This window comes from Lathyrus oleraceus, chromosome 2 (genome assembly GCF_024323335.1).
Source record: "Lathyrus oleraceus cultivar Zhongwan6 chromosome 2, CAAS_Psat_ZW6_1.0, whole genome shotgun sequence".
NCBI classification, from domain to species: Eukaryota; Viridiplantae; Streptophyta; class Magnoliopsida; order Fabales; family Fabaceae; genus Lathyrus; species Lathyrus oleraceus.
Window position 1 is genome coordinate 268447996 of NC_066580.1, and position 13047 is coordinate 268461042.

Here is a 13047-nt window from a genome sequence, read left to right on the forward strand (position 1 = left end):
GTGACCACTTTCTGATGAGGACTTTATGACTATGTCATCTATATACACTTGCATAAATGTTTCAATAAAGCCATGAAACATAGATTCATTACCCTCTAGTAGTTTGCACCAACATTCTTCATGCCAAAAGACATCACCACCCATTCGTACGTGCCTAAGGCCCTAGGGCATTGAAACGCCGTTTTGTCCACATCCTCCTCTATAATGAAAATTTGATTATAATTAGAATAACCATAAAAAAACTTAAATACTTAAAACCAACTGTTGAATCAACTAGCATTTCTACTACTGGCATTGGGTATTCGTCTTTTGGAGTGTCGGCGTTCAAATGTCTAAAGTCAATGTAGACTCTGAGACTGTCAGTCTTTTTAATTAATGGAACAATATTGGAGCCATTCAACGTACCTGGCAGGTCTTATGAACCTATTTTTTAGAAGTCTTTCAATTTCTTCCTTGATCTTCAACATTACCTCTAGTGCAAATCTCCTTGGGGGTTACTTTACATGTCTCTTATTAGGCTTGATTGGTAGTTTTAACTCCACCAAATCCCGACTAAGTCTCGGCATCTCGTGGTAATCCCATGCGCAAAGTAGTCTTTGAACTCCTTCAGAATCTCTATTACCTTTGTTTTTAGGCTTGGGTCGAGCTTGGCACTTATGTAAGTTGGCCTCTTCGTTGTGTCCCATATCCTAAATTTGTCTCTTCCAAAGGATCTTGAGCTTACTTCCTTTTGGTCAAGGCTAATGGGTCTTTCTCAAATCCCAAAGGCTCATCATCGTATATACAATCAAGCATGCGACTTTATAATGCCGTTTCTTGTCCATTATGGCCAAATTCCATTTGAACTTCAAACACTATGGCTTCGACATCCACCATTTCTTGTGATTCGGCCTCTAAAGCCACTATTAAATTATTTTCAGGCACATAGGCTAAAATTTGAGTTAAGGTGCTCGACCCAGACATCATCCACGTCTGATCTAGACCATCTTTTGTATGCTCCAATAGTCTCATATTCTCACATAAAGTTATGCATAGGGCGTGTAAAACCCCAATTTGACCCCTAAGATCCCTCATGCCATCTCATAGCTTTGCATTGGCATTGGGATCACAACTTGATATTCTCCTCACCTATCATTTAATGGGTTTACATTAGGAGAGATCACCAAGCGCATATGATTGTATCGTACTTTATTTTCTTGTTTACTAACAAAAATACAAAAATATGTATAACATAGCTTGGTTTATTTTGTAGGTAGTATGTGTGTCTATTTATGCCCCACCAATCCCACAACTAAGGTTTGAGACCCAAAATGCAAGAGATCAAGAAAGAAAAGGTCCATATTGGTTATAACCATCCTATATGGGTCCCCATATTCTTTATTTGTCATTTTAATCAAGAGTTCATCAATAGTTTGAAGCGTGTTTATCAAGGAAGCCCTAATTCATTTGGGTATCTTGTGTGCCTTCCTCGACAAGTTTCTTCAACATTTGGTCAAACATATCAAGGTATACTTCATTTTACATAATAATAAGCATATATGATTCTCCATGAGCTCCAAAGAGCAAAGGAACTTCAAGTATGCAAGTTGGTCAAATATAGGGTTTCCTAGACCCTATCTCTTACACTTTGTGTCATATGAAAATGATTACAAGATAAAAGTTATTATCTATTACATTAAAAACATCTTTCATGTTGTCCTAAAGAGATAATTTTTCTTAGAAAGTTATTTTTTATGGTGAAATATTATAGGTCATTTTGTTTGTGCCCTAGATAGAAGGTCAACTTCAAAGAGCCATAACTTCCTTAGTCTTTATGATATGAAGATGATCCAAGTTTAATGATTAATTTCAATATGTCTTCTTAAACTTTTCTTATTTGTGAAAGATCCAATTCTACTTTCAAAGTAATGTATCATGAGGAAACATTATAGGTCCATTTTGGTCCTCATCATTGAACAAGCAAATTTCCTCAACTTCAAAAATCCATAACTCCATTATCCAAACTCCAAATGGTGACAAATTGGTGATCACGTTGAATAGAATTGAAAGAGATACAACTTTGTAGAAGGAGACAAGTTCATTTGAAGCTCACACCAAAAGTTATTCAAAGTGGAAAGAGATGTCATTTGGCTTTTAACTTAGAAAAAATTCTAAGTATGTTTGACACCTCCATCTTCAAGGCCAACTTTCTGTTGGTGTAAGCCCTAGAGGCCAATACTTTTGGTACTTGTATCGAATTATTTATTAATAATAAAAATCTTTTTCTTTATTATGTTTGTCTAATAAAGTCCCTAGAATAGCTAGTCCGTTTAATGCATTAAGTGTGACTTAATCATTAGATAACATTAAACATAAGGACATTATTCTTAAAGTTTCCATAGTCGAGCTTTATTGTGAAGTGGGATAACATTAAAGCATTAAGACTATTATGTATATAGACTGATGATCACATCTCATGGATCATGGATAAGCAGTTATCAAGTCTTAAACATAGGTATGAATATTAAGAGTAATATTTATACTGGATTAACCCACTATGAGAATACTATATAGAATGTTATGCAAAGTGTCATAAGCTATTCTCATGGTGATAATGGTGTATACCACCCTTTGACCTGAAACCACTATGGACCCTAGATGTAGAGTCGAGTGCCTTATTGCTGATCAAACAGTGTCCGTAACTGGATGACCATAAAGACAGTTGATGGGTACTCCATGAAGCATGCTAAGGGACATGAGTGACCTAGATGGAATTTTCCCATCCTGCGTAACAGGATAAATGTCTATGGGCCCAATATTGAACTGGACAAGGATGACACGGTCTATGCCTTGTGTTCAATATAGACATAAGGACAAAAGTGTAATTGTCCATATAAGTATTATCACAAAAGGATTTGTCGAATCACATGACATTTTCGTGTCTTGGGTAGCAGTGATGTGTTGCTAGATACCGCTCACTATTTATTATGTTAAATATGTGATTTAATATAATTTCCAATGTCGCGAAAACCTACAGGGTCACACACAAAATGGCGGCTTGATGAGAGATAGAGTAACTAAGGAATACTGTAATGTACGGTGCACTTAAGTGAATTGTAGAACATCGTAAGGTACAATGTACTTAAGTAGAATACGAAATATGGTAAGGTACCACGCGCTTAAATGATTTTGGCATATTATAAGATATGGGCCACATACACTTGACTGGGCTTTTTAGCTTGCAGCCCACACAAGTGGTTCTATAAATAGAACCCTTGTGTAGAAGCATTTGAGTTGTTGCAATTTTGTTTCTCTCTCTCTCCCTCACTCAAAGCCTTCATTCGTAGCAGCTAGCACTGAGATTGAAGGAATCCGTTCGTGTGGACTGAGTAGAGGCATTGTTATCGTTCATCGTTCGTGATCGCTCCGTAGATCTGCATCAAAGGTTACAATCGCCACAAGAGGTAACGATTCTATCACAGATCATGCCCATTCATAAGGATCACTAAAGGAGAAATTTTAAATTCCGCTGCGTTATGGATCGCTCTTCTCCTTCACTTTCTCCATTTTCCAAGCTTCAAATTTAAAAAGTCCCAACATAAATGTTGTTCCTAATGGTGAGGGATTTCTAAAAACTCCAAAATCACATCATTTAGATGAGAAATGAGGGACTTGCGCATGAGTTATGTCCATGGCTTGTTTTAGCAAGTCTAAAACTCCAAACATTATACAACTTTGGATGGCTTAATGTGATGATTTCAACAACTTCCTTGCACGAATTAGAGTGGGTTTCAATCATGAATTTGGCATTCCCATGCACCCATGCACCCATGAACCAAGGTTTACTCAATTTCATTCAAATTTGGAAAGGTGCATTTATCGTTTCCTTGGCCTATAAATTAAAGCACATTTGCTCGGAATTAAGGAAGAACCTTGCGCAAGCTTTGCTATCCATTTCCGTAGCCTCACTCCATAGAACTCTGAATATTTCTTTGAAATCGATTTTTTGTTCAACTCAAGTTTGTGAACAGAAACTCTAGAGGTTAAGTCCCTTTTCCATTCCATTGAACTTCTGTAAGCAAGAGGAAGAGAAATCACTAAGAATTGCATCAAGAACCAAGCTCAGAAGTTGCTCACAGAAGGTGAATTTCACCAAACTTCATCTCTTCGATTCTCCCTCAATACTCTAGATCTAAACTCAATTTTGTGATAGCTGATGTCCTACTAATGTAGGCAATGTGACTGAGTTATTTTGAGCTTGAATCGAAGCAACTCAGGTTGGACACCTCGATTTTCATCTTCACTTTTCTAACTATAGAGTGAGAAATGGAACAAATGGAGGTGATATTCGTGATCCTTGCAATTTTTCCTTCAAAATGATGTATGATCCATCAATTTTTCGACATGTTTAATCCTGCCAGTCTGATGACCCTCACCGAAGAAGATAACCGGAGCTAGGGCTCCGATGGTTGCGTGGCATGACCCACACCCTTGGATCTCTCTTCCATGTTTTAATCTTGACCTTTGTTTCTTATTACCATGTGTGTGACGCATTGACTGAGGTGCATTGTGGAACACGCGCTTCTGGTCATCAGATCTGCCACCCCAATTAATGAGGGAGATCTGATGGCTCTTATTTTTCTGTTTTATTTTATTTTTCTAAAATGATTTTTAAATAGCCCTTTATTTTAAAATTCACTATAAATTCATTTTTTTATCCAAAAATTATAGGACCAACACCAAAAATTCACAAATATTTTCTTCTTCCCGTTCATGATTTAAAATTAATTTTTGGATTAAGTTTAGCATTTTTTGTGAATTTTTTGATTTTTAACTTATTTTCATTAGTTTTTAATTACTTCTGACTTTTGAGAAATACCAAAAAATATAGCCAATGGTCCTTTGACCTTGTTTGACCTATGATAAATCCCTTGGCCATTTCCTTGGGGTGATAAAGGGGTTTTAGGTTTTCGATCTTTGAAAACTTTTTTTAATGTTTAAAATTAGTTTAATTGATTTAATGCTTTGGTGAGCTTTTGTATTGACTTTGTGTTGACCTTACTTCTATTTGGCCTTGGTCTTGGTTGAATTGGACCTTGACTTGGTCAATACCATTGGATTTAGGGGGTTGATGAAGTTTAAAACTTCAGCTCTCAAGATGAATGAATGGTATTAATTAAGTGAGGTTCATCCCTTTAACAATTTGGGATCCCCTTCACTTCATCTCTCTATTTTCATCTCATTTCTTCCCCAATCATATTTTGGCCAATGACTTCTCATGGATCATTAGCTAGTTGATTCATCAATGACCTTCTATCAGATGAATCAACATGAGCTTGATTGAGATAGACCTATCCCCTCTTGTTTTTGTGTGTGGTATGCTTTAGGAGCTTGGTTTTGAATACCTTGCTCTAGCATGCATTAACACCAACATTATTATTTACCTTCCTCAGATAGTTGTGACTTATACATAAGTCCAATTACGATTGCTTAACATAGTGCTAAATTTGCCTCAAGGCACAAACTAACATACTAACATACTAACTTGACAACTAACATTTAATTTTCTTGTCATTTACTTTAATGCAATTTAAATTCTTGAATTTTATCATTCCTTGTCATTTACATTCATGCAAATTGTTTATGCTTCAGTCATTTTCTCTTTTCCCACTTGGGCTTATGTTTATGATTCAATTATTTTTCATTTTGCTCACTTGAGCCATTATACTTTGTGCTTGTGATCTTTTTTTATGTGTGGTCTTAGGGCCTTAAAACACTTAAGAAAAACAAAAACATTAAAAAACACAATGGTGGACTGTGGGATCTCTGTCTGTGACTTGATTTGGACATATGGACATAGAGTATGCAACATTCCTGAGCTATGGAAGAAAAACTTAGCCAATGCCATTAATTTGAGACCAAAAAGATGGACAATGCCATTCATCTAACACAAGCTTGAGATACTCCCTTGGGTTTATCTGATACATTATTTCTCTTTTTCTAAATTGTTATTTTTATCTTGTTGTTATTATTTGATGTTTTCTCTTAGCATATGTTTTCAGGGATTTCTCATCTGATATACATAAAGGACATTGAAGGTTGCTTGCTTTGGAGTGCTAGCTCGGATGATTGGTTATCTTTATTTGATTCCATTGGGTTTCTTATTAATTGCTTGGATGATTATGGCTTTGTTGTTTGCTTGACAATCCAAAGGAAATGAGTTTCTATCTGACACTATTGTCTTGTGGAGGCTTCCCATGGGTTATATCTTTTCAACTCAAAACTCTTAATCTTGTCTAGGATAGCCTCTTCATCTCCACCTCCCTCTTCTTTAATTTCAAAATCTCCTTCTCCTTTTCAAAACTTCTTTGTTGTTTTTCAACTTAGGATTGTTTTAACAAGTAGAAAACTTGGCCTTATGCCATTGATTTTCAAACTACTTTCTTAATCAAACTTGTAAAAAGACTTAATCATATTGACTTTATTTTCAAAAAGACGAAAAATAACTAATAACCTCATCTAATCATTTTGGCCATTTGGTGCCTTTTTCCTTTTAACCTTTTCCAAAAGAAAGCATTTTAGATTTGAGTTATCCTAGGTTGAGATATAATTCTCCCATTCCATGATATGTTGAGTGTAAGACTTTCCATTTATTAGGGGTTAATGGTATACTTGTTGATTTAATCCAAGTTGGACCCCCCCCCCCCTCTTAAATGTTGTAAAGCCCTCATTATCGGTGGATGTTTAGTTGAGTATTATCACATTGATAACAAAAGATCTTTTAGCTTTTATTAAAATAAATCCATCAATCTGTGAAATTTTTACCACTAACTACGATGTTTTAAACCCTCATTTATGTTGGCACGTAGGCATAAGACCAAAGGTCTTATCAAACACAAAATGTAAATAATGAACTCTTTTCTCATCCCCCCATTCTATATTTAAAACAAATATAATTTCAACCGAAACAAATGCACACAAAAAGGGCTCCCTAGGAGTACCTAGGACATTTTGGGTGCTAATACCTTCCCTCTGTGTAACCAACCCCCTTACCTGTAATCTCTGACATATTATTAGTTTTGATTTGGGAACTCCTTATCTTTGGGTTTTATTCGTACTTTCTTCCTTTTCCTTTGGAAATAATGAAAGCGCGGTGGCGACTCTGGTTTTATTGATGTTGAGCTAACCAATAGCTCAGTGGTCGTGAATTTACCGCTACGAAAAAAAATGGCGACTCTGCTTGGGAGTAGTCCCAAGTGGGTTTAGCCTAATTTTTGTGTGTATTATATTTGTTGATTATTGATATTTGTATGTTTGTATATGTTGCATGTATGATATTTTCTGTCTATTATGCTTGGTGATCTTTGTATGGTGAGATAAGTTATATACCCAAACTTGAGTGAAATCTAAGATAGGAGGATGGTATAGTCATGTTTGGCTCGTGTGGAGTAGTCCATAACGAGTTGGTTTGAGATTCATCCACTCAGTGGAGACCCCTTTGGAGTTATTGGTGCCACACGAGTAAGTCGTGGATAGACACTAGTTTCTCTGACCTGGGAGTCTGAGAAGCTGAGAATCGTACAACATTTAACTCGACTTGGCCTATTTAGGACGTAGTGCAAAGACTGTTCAAGTGTAGACTTGATAATAGTTGTTATGTGATACTACACTTAGACGAGTTTCTCTTGAGAATACTATGGGTTGATGAATCAGTCATCCAAACCTATAGTATCCAATAGATGCAATCACGACTCTGGGAACTTTTTAGAACATTCTCTACATGTTTTACCCTTAGTACACTCCTTTGGGATGGTTCTTAACCCAACTCTATGCTCGTGACTCGCAACAAACCCATTGATTCATGGTTGATCTGATCAGTTACCCTCAATATGAATGGATCTTGGGTGTTGATTGGGTGAAAACCCTAATCCACCAAAATGGATGATTGATCTTGACGATGAGTTGATCTATCCCTTGACCTTTGTTTGTGTTTTCCTTGTGTGTGATTGTTGCATTCATGCATACATGCACATCATAACATTCATCACAAAAATAAATTTTAAGGAACTAAGGTCATGTTTGCAAATATTTCCAGACCTTGTATTATGGGCGAAGGAAGACTAAGAAATACGATTTCAGATGTCCAGATTTGAAAGAGTTAAGGAAGCTAACATCCTTTGTAGTTGATCCCGTGGATTTCAAAGAACGTTATGGGAAGCTTCTGTATGTGCTGTCTACCAAGGTTGTTGAAGGACTTTTGAGCGTGTTGGTTTAGTTCTATGATCCTCTCTACCAGTGCTTCACCTTTCCTGATTATCAGCTTATTCCTATGTTGGAGGAGTATGCCTATCTCTTAGGTATACCCGTATCTGACAAGGTTCCTTTTACTGGATTAGAGGAGATTTCTAAGTCTCAAGTCATAGGTGATGCCCTTCATTTGAAGAAGTTTGAGATTGATGCAAATATGACGAAGAAAGGAGGTATTTGAGGTCTAACTTATGAGTTTTTGATTGGGAGAGCTACCAGTTTTTCTCAAGCCAGTATTATGGATACCTTCAAGGCTATCTTCGTATTGCTTATCTATGGTTTAACATTGTTCCCTAACATTGGCAACTTTGTCAATGTTAATTCCATTAGAATCTTCTTGATTAAGAATCTTGTTCCAACTATGTTGCATAACATGTATTTCTCCTTACATCTAAGGAATTCTAAGGGTAGTGGAACCATTGTGTGTTGCATCCCTCTTCTATACAAGTAGTTTATTTCGCACTTGCCTCAAACACGTCTTTCTAGAGGACAAGCAATTTCTACGGTGGTCCCATAGACTTATGTCTCTCACTAATAATGATATGAATTGTTATAATTTTGTATACGATGGCTTGAAGTTTATTGATAGTTGTGGTGAATTCTCTAATGTGCCTCTCATTGCTACACAAGGAGGAATCAACTACAACCCTACTTTGGCTCATCGTCAACTTGGATTCCCCTTGAAAGATAAACCTAATAACGTTCAGTTAGAAGGTTTGTTCTATTAAGAGGGTAAAAATCCCCAAAACTTGAAGGGTAGGATGGTGCGTGCTTGGCATAGTGTCCATAGGAAAGGAATAACCGAGCTTGGACCGCACAATTATGTAGCTTTAGAACCTTACACTAGTTGGGTGAAGAAGAGAGCCTTAGAGCTTAAGATGTGGTTGAACCATCAACTCTCCCAAACTAAGATGTAGAGGACTTAGAAGACACACTAGCTAAGATGAAGCAAGATAAGGACCTTTGGGAAGAACGATTCCATGCTTTGAATCAAAAGCAAGTGGAGTTGCAACTTAAGAAGAAAGATAAGGATGCACTCATTATTATCCTTGAAGATCATGCAGTTAAGAGAGAGAGAGAGAGAGAGAGAGAGAGAGAGAGAGATGATTTATTTTCCTCTAGTATCCCTCAGACTTCTATGGCTTGGAAGAAGATCGTCGATCAGCTCGTCATCGAGAAAGCTCGTATGAAGACCGCATACGAGTTAGAGATCAGACGCATTCGAAAGAAGTAAATGCCCATAGCCAGTTCATCTGATGCAGTTGCTAGGGATCCTTTGGATGCTATTTTCCTTTTCTCTTGTATTTGTATTTTGGTTTCTAAAATTGTACTCAGTGTAATCCTTCCAAATATTATGAATAAAAATGAGATTTTATGTTCAAATCAAATTGTTATTATTGTTGAAATATTTTCAAATAAGACTTTGTATGTTCCTTGAAAATAATAAAATCAAAAACATTACATTCATGCATCATTTGCATCACATGTTTCTTGCATTCTAGCCCTTCGGCCAGGTGTCTCATGATCTTCATCTTTGTATCAGTCAAGCGGATGCATTAGCACAACACTCGTGCTAATCATCAACATAATATGGATCAATTGGAAAACGAAAACCATGAATCAAGAAAGAGATTGCTAGACTTACTACTCTTATGGAGTCTCTCATCACAGCTCAGAGTCAGGCGACTCCAATTCCTGTACCTTTGCAACAACGGACAATTATCTCTGAGATTACCTCAACGCCCGTATATGTGGCTCCAGTAAACCAGCCAGCGCACTCTATGCTTGTCGGATTCCTTCGGTTAATGCCTCAAAACTATGTTCCTGAAGGTTATGCTCCTACCATTTCTCCTATCCCGACATCTCGCCCAGTCATGTCTACCCCTTCTCCTGTTATGCACGTCATGCCTCGTCTTGAAGAGACTATCTACCATTCTGAGCCGTCTGAAGGCCCAGATATGTATAAAAATATGGGTGAAATAAAGGATCAGTTTCAAGAACCGAAGAAGGAAATGAAGACCCTCAGGGGAAAAGGTTTGTTTGGGAAGAGTGCTTCTGAGCTCTGCTTGGTGCCTAATATGAAGATACCTGTTAAGTTCAAGGTCCATGACTTTGAGAAATAAAAGGGGAACACTTTCCCTATAAGCCATCTTGTAATGTATTCCTGCATGATGTCAACCCAAATAGGTAACGACCAGTTGCTCATTCATTATTTCCAAGATAGCTTGATGAATGTCGCTCTTTGTTGGTACATGCGTCTGGACAGTGGTAGCATCCGTACAGTGGTCTAGGATAGCTTGACCTGATCATGACCAACTTCGGTCTATGTCTCATAGAGACAAAGATACATTTAAGAAATATGCGCAGAGGTGTAGAGAGCTAGTCACTCAGATTAGTCCTTTGTTGGAAGAAAAAGAAATGACCAAGATCTTTCTCAAGACTTTTAGTTCATTTTACTATGAACGTATGATTGCTAGAGCTCCCAATGATTTCACCGAGATGGTAAACATGGGGATTCGTCTAGAGAAAGGTGTCCATGAGGGAAGATTGTCTAGAGAAGAAGTGTCAAATAGTAAGAATTATGAGGGTGGTTTCTCAAAAAATAAGGATGGAGAAACTAATTCAGTGACTGTGGAGAGGTGAAGGAAGCCTTATGTTAAGAAGAGTTCCATACCTCATCAACAACATCATTAAGTGTCTTATGTTATTCTAGTGTTTGCCAATAATTATGTCGTTCAAACAGCAACAATCCAAACTCAACGACAACAACGTGCTCATAACAAAAATCACAACAATAATCATCATGACAACTATGAGAGGAAGAAGGACACGTTTGACCCTATTCCGATGTCTTATGCCGAATTACATTTGTCTCTTATTATCAAGAATTTGATTCAGCCAAGAAGTCCTCTGCCTATGTCTGGACCACTTCCATGGTGGTATAGTCCTGATCATCATTGTGCCTATTGTAAGACCCTAATTTTGACGCTAAAATCCCTCATACTATCTCATGATATACATTGGCTTTGGGATCACACCTTGGCATCCTCCTTACCCCTTATTCATTGGGTTTGCATTGGGAGAGATCGCCAAGAACATTTGATTGTATCATACTTTTTTTTTCATTATTTACTAACCAAAATGCCAAAAATATTTCTATGTATAGCTTTACTTCTTTTGTAGGTAGTGTGTGCATCCACCCATGCTCTATCAAACTCACATCTAGGGTTTAACACCCTCAGTACAAGGAGATAAATTAAGAGATGGTTCATAATGGTTCTATAAATCATGTATGGATACCCATGATCTTCACTTATCATTTTAATCAATAATTCATCAAGAGTTTGAAGCTTGTTTGCCTTGGAAGCCCTAATTCATCTGAGTATCTTGTGTGACTTCCTCAACAAGTTTCTTCAACATTTGATCAAATATTTCAAGGGATACTTCATATTGCATCATATTATACATATATGATCCTCCATGAGTCCCAAATATCAATAGAACTTCAAGTTTGCATGTTGGTTCAAGGTGGTTGACTAGAGAAAGTCAACTAGTCAAGACTGGGGGTTCCCAATACCCTATCTCCTACAATTTTTGTCATATGAAAATGATTCCAAGAGAAAAGTTACTCTTTATGACATTAAAAACAACTTTCATGTTGACATCAAGATCTAATTTTTCTTGGAAGGTCATTTTTTATGGTGAAAGATTACAAGTCATTTTGTCTGTGCCCTAGTTAAGAGGTCAATTTCCAAGGACCAAAACTTGCTTAATATTTATGATATGAAGGCGATCCAAGTCTCATGATCAATTTCAAGATGTATTCTCCAACTTTTATTCTTTGAGAAATATCAAATTCAACTTTGAAGTGCATGTTCCAAGAGGAAACATTATAGGTCATTTTGGGCCATTACCATTGAAGAAGCAATTTTCCTCAACTTCAAAAATCCATAACTCCCTTATCCCAAATCCAAATGATGTTAACTATGTGACCAAATTAAATAGGAATGAAAGAGCTACAACATTGGTGAAGAAACCATTTTCATTTGGAGCTCATAGCAAAAGTTATTCAAGGTGGAAGAAGCGGTCATTTGACTTTCTACTTAGAAAATTTTCAATTATGTTCAATTTCTCAAACTTCCACCTCAAAATTCATCATGATTCAAGCTTCAAATGGAAAAGTGTTCAACATCAAATTTGTTCCCCTTAATTTAACCTTTCAAAAAAGTCTAAGATCACCTAATTTGGACAAGATTTGAATGACTTGCGCATGGTGTAGCGGAAAATTCATGACCATTAAGCTAGGGATAAGCTTATGTCAACAACACCAGAGTCACCACCGTGCTTTTACTATTTCCAAAGGAAAAGGGAAAAGTATGAACAAAACCCAAAGATAAGAGGTTTTCAAATGAAAACTAATAAAATGCCAGAGGTTACAGGTAAGGGGGTTGGTTACACAGAGGGAAGGTGCTAGCACCCAAAGTGTCCTAGGTACTCCTATGGAGCCCTTTTTTTTGTGCACATGTGTCTTTAGTATAAATGATGTTTGAGAAAAAATAGAGTGTGGGTATGAGAAAATAATTTATTCATTATATTTTTGTGTTTGACAAGACCTTCGAACTTGTGTGTACGTACCCATATAAAAATGAGGGATCAAAACCTCGTAGTTCGTGGTAAAACTTTCAAATAAGAGTGTAAATTGCTTTTAACAAAAGTTTAATAAGAAGAGGAACAAAAGGCCAAAATTTTGAATGGGGTTAT